At 46.9% G+C, this 5003-nt stretch overlaps 1 pseudogene; it reads left to right on the top strand.

The window, feature by feature from the left end:
- The first annotated feature begins 235 nt into the window (after positions 1-235).
- Positions 236-3292, top strand: LOC126009401 (CAP-Gly domain-containing linker protein 3-like; annotated as a pseudogene).
- Positions 3293-5003: the final 1711 nt, after the last annotated feature.

Genomic DNA, 5003 nt, shown 5'->3' with positions numbered 1-5003 from the left:
GATGCTTTGTATCTAAATTGACTGATTTTTTTTGTTGTCTCCAATTTGTTACCCAGAACTTGTTATGCATTACTTTAAAATGTTATATATTATTTTTTCAAAGAAAGAGAGAAACTTAAACAAAATCAGAAATAAAAAGGCTTATGTCACTACAGATACTAAAGAAATTATAGATTACTTTGAAAATATTTATGTGGAGCCTCAACCCGAGTCTGCCCAAGGGCTACTGGGGACCATGACTAAGACAGATCCTGCCCCGTTGGCCTGAGGAAGAAGAGGAGGAGGAGGAGGAGGAACCGGTGCCTGAGGCTCCCAGCCCCACCCAGGGGCGCAGGCAGAAGCCTGTGGTGCACCCCTCAGCCCCTGCCCCCGTCCCCAAGGATTACGCCTTTACCTTCTTCGACCACAATGACCCTGCATGCCAGGAGATTCTGTTCGACCTCCAGACCACCATCCCCGAACTGTTTGCCATTGTGCGCCAGTGGGTACCCCAAGTTCAACAGAAGATCGATGTCATTGGCAATGAGATTTTGCGCTGTGGCTGCCACGTGAAGGATCACTATGGACTGACGGACATGACACTCCCCACTATGTGTGCAAGGCGGGGGCCCACCGAGTCGGGGACCCAGCCGCAGCTGTACGCCTGTCCCAGCAGTTGCTGGCACTGGGCGCCAACGTGATCCTACGCAGCCATTGGACCAACATGAACGCGCTTCACTATGAGGCCTATTTTGACGTACCCGACCTTGTGCATGTGCTACTGAAGGGTGCACGGCTCAGCCCTGCACATGGCAGCTTCCAACCTATGCCTGGGAGCCGCCAAGTGTTTGCTGGAGCACGGTGCCAACCCAGCAGCTGCTGAACCGAAAGGGACAGGTGCCAGCAGAGGTGGTTCCAGACCCCATGGACATGTCTCTGGACAAGGCCGAGGCAGCACTGGTGGCCAAGGAGCTGCAGACGGTGCTGGAAGAGGCCGCGCCACTCTCCTGCGCCCTCCTCCCCAAGGTCACACTCCCCAACTATGATAACGTCCCTGGCAATCTCATGCTCAGCGCACTGGGCCTGCGCCTGGGAGACCGAGTACTCCTGGATGGCCAGAAGACGGGCACGCTGAGGTTCTGTGGGACCACTGAGTTTGCCAGCAGCCAGTGGGTAGGCGTGTAGCTTGATGAACCGGAAGGCAAGAACGATGGCAGCATTGGGGGACTCTGCTACTTCATCTGCCACCCAAAACAGGGTCTCTTTGCTTCTGTGTCCAAGATCTCCAAAGCAGTGGATGCGCCCCCCTCATGTGTCACCTCCACTCCTCGGACCCCCCGAATGGACTTCTCCAGTGTTACCGGCAAAGGACGCAGAGAACATAAAGGCAAGAAGAAGCCACCCTCATCCCCATCCCTGGGCAGTCTGCAGCAGCGTGATGGGGCCAAGGCTGAGGTCAGAGACCAAGTACTCCTTGCAGGCCAGAAGCAGGGGGTTGTGCGCTTCTATGGGAAGACAGTCTTTGCTCCAGGTTACTGGTATGGCATTGAGCTCGAGCAGCCTACAGGCAAGCATGATGGCTCTGTCTTTGGTGTCCGGTACTTCACCTGCCCACCACAGCATGGAGTCTTTGCGCCAGCATCGTGAATTCAGAGAATTGGTGGATCCAATGACCCCCCTGGGGACAATGTGGGAGCCAAAAAAGTGCACCAGGTGACAATGACACAGCCCAAACGCACCTTCACGACAGTCCGGACCTCAAAGGACATCGCCTCAGAGAACTCCATCTCCAGGTTGCTCTTCTGCTGCTGGTTTCCCTGGATGCTGAGGGCAGAGATGCAGTCTTAGAGGCCTGGGCTTGCCCACAAAGAACCCCCTCTAGCTTCTCCTGACACAAGATGCTCCTAAGTCACCCCGAGATAGATTCCCAGTAATACATCCAGAATAGAGACCCCCATTAGCCAACCCACTACCACTGAGGCCCCATTATTAACATGATAATCCCCCAAATACAGACCCCAAGTTACCCATAAAGAGATTCCCTGAGTGTAGCACCTTCAGGCTAGTTCCTATTCTAACCCCTCAGAACAGAACCCTTATTGAGCAGATTTTCACATCCCCAAAATGATGGTGACCTCCATGTGATGATCCTCAACAGAATATTCCCAAGTCTCTCATTGTCAAGTCCCTCCCCACCAGATCAGGACCCTTTGACTAAATGCAGTTAACACCTCCAGAACAACAGTAATAGACCTTCATGCCTCTCTCCCGCATCGAACATCAGCCCCCTCTAGAATCTGTGACCCACCACGATCATCTTTGAGCCCTTAACGGGAATCACTGACCCCTGTCATTTGCAAGAACCTGCTCTTACCTCTCGAGGAGAGACCCACATCAACCAGCCTACTGTCACCCCCAATTTATAGACACCAAAACATTCCTGGAAGTGCTAATTACGGGACCCCCAAGTCTTCCTGCCCTCTGCACCCTCAAGAAACCCCCAGTGCCTTGTATGAAGCCCACCTCACACGGCCCACAGCCATTGTGCTGGCCAGGTTCCCAGAAAAATTCTCTGTTTTTTAATGACTTCCCCCTTTGGGGGACCCCAAAATTTGGAGGCCCCAATATGACACTCCGGGGATCCTAAGCCCCAACAGTACATGTCCCAAGCTCCCCTGTGCCAAGTCCTATAATAATCCCCTAGAAGGCCCAAAGGCTCTTAGTCCCAGGATCCTCAAATCATAGATTTGGCGGCGAATCAAATTTAAATTTAAAATCCCAACCCCCAGCCCCCCAGAACCCCAATTATAGAGGTCCTTGTGCCTGGGATAGAGGAGACTGCAGACAGGATATATATCCCAGGCTACTGGGCACCTCAAGCCCTGTTCATAGGCACCAAGAGATCCCAAACTGGAATTTTCATCCCTGGAAACCACCTTCATGGATCTCAAGATGTTCAAATTCCAAGAATCCCAGCCCTAAGGGAACCCTAAATTCTAAAAGTCCACCTCTAATACATGAAGGGCCCCAAGGTCTTGAAGGGATCTCAAATGCTGGAGCCCTCATCTCAATCTACCTTCTGGTCACAGGTCCCAAACACCAAATCTGAGTGACTGGCCCAAAGGATCTCACAGCACCAGGGCCAGACCAACAGTCTGAGGGAAACCCTTGAAAGGCCCAGGGGGGTCCAGGGAGGATATGGGGCCCTGACCACCAAGGACAGCTCAGAACTGCCCCTTCATTGCATGTCCCCTCGGCATGACTCCTGTACCCTTCAATAAAGACGTTTCTATGGTTAAAAAAAAAAAGAAAATATTTATGTGACAAAACAAGAGAAACTGGAGGAAGTTGTATAAACATGTGGATGCCTATAAGTTCACAAGTTTGAACAAGATGAACTAAAAAACCTGAACAGTCCTATCACTATTAAGGATTGAAATGGTAATCAAAAAGCTTCCCCTCTCAAAAAAAGTCTTCCAGACTTAGATGGATTCACTAGTGAATAATTTCAAAACTTTGAAGAAACAGAAACAAATAAAAATAAAGCTAGTATGTATGAAGCTAATATCACCCTGAAACCTAAAGAAGACAGATTCACCACAAAGAGAGAGAAATATAGGTCCATATCTTTGATAAATATAAATGTAAAGAGTCTCAACAAAATACTAAGTAGAATCTCACAAAGGATCATGAAGGGTAAGAATTGTTAACTTACACAAATCAATCAATATAATACACCATATCAATAAAAAGAAAAAAGAAAACCATTTGATCATATCAACAGATGCTTACAAAGCATTTGATTTGGTCCAATATCCACTCATGATAAAAAAATATAAAGCCTCTCAAGATTGGAACGTAACTCAGATTCAAGGAACTTAACTCAGTATTGTCAAAGCTATTTACCACAAACAAATTGCAAGCATTGGGAAAAAATTAAGAGCCATTTTTCTAAGATCTTGCACAAATAAAGGTTGCCCACTCTTGCCACTTCTGGATCAAGAGAGAGAGAAAGAAGTCTGCCTTGATAACTTGCTAGTCTTTTCTGATCAAGATCTTTTTTGCCAGTCTTTAGTCCTACTTAGTCTTGATACTGTGTGCTGGCCTCATTAACATCGCAATAGTCTCCTAATTATATTTTGCTAGTCCCCTCAATTAAAAGGCTAGCAGATTATCTGAAAGAATTCTAGCCTTAAGGTTGATTTTATCCATGGTCTCCCAAAATTTAAAGTTCTTACATTAGTGAGTTTCCTTCTGCCCATTCCATTCGGTCAATGAAACAAGAGACAAAGAAGGGAAGCAGTGCCTCCTCACAGAGGCCAAATATTCACAGAAGTTATTCCAATCCTCCCCACAGTCATTTCCAAAAGTACATTTCCTCAGCATATTTATATGATTCCCTTTGTCCTCAAGTTCTTCACTACAAGATCCCTTCATGGTTGCCAATTAATGATGCCGATTGAGATCTCTAGAGTGACTTATGTGAAGTGGGGGAGAGAAAAGTAGCAATTCCAAGGAGGGGATCTGTAGTTTCCTTTACTCCTCTCCACCACCAGGGGATGTGGCTGGGGAGAGAAAGGACTGTGAGCCTTGCTCTGTCCAGAAAAGCAAAGTCAGCCCAGGTCTTTTGAGTCAGTCACTTCCCTCCAAGAAAATAAGATTTCCTCGTTTTAGTGTGCCTATGCAAAAAGAAATGATTCATATTATATTATAGGCACATTTGTGGGTAAAAAATAGCATGCTAGGCAAGTCTCAGTGCCCTGGTTTTTACCTGAGTTTTTATCCCAAACAAGACTTTTTTACTAGAATTTTCTAGTAAGTAGAATCAAAACAAAAAAATAAAGGAATGGTCCAGGCTACCTCTACATATGGAAATTAAGACTAAGAGTTATAACTATTAAGGAAATGCATCTACAGAAACATACAAAAATATAGATATGCCCATTAACTCTTTTAAGATAGACTGAGAAAGGGTAAGGTTCTGGGCACATTTTCATCCCATACCATGGTCTTGTGGTGTCTGA

This window comes from Suncus etruscus, chromosome 5, assembly GCF_024139225.1.
Source record: "Suncus etruscus isolate mSunEtr1 chromosome 5, mSunEtr1.pri.cur, whole genome shotgun sequence".
NCBI lineage: Eukaryota > Metazoa > Chordata > Mammalia > Eulipotyphla > Soricidae > Suncus > Suncus etruscus.
Note: the sequence above shows the minus strand (reverse complement) of the source record. Positions and strands in the feature narration are given on the sequence as shown.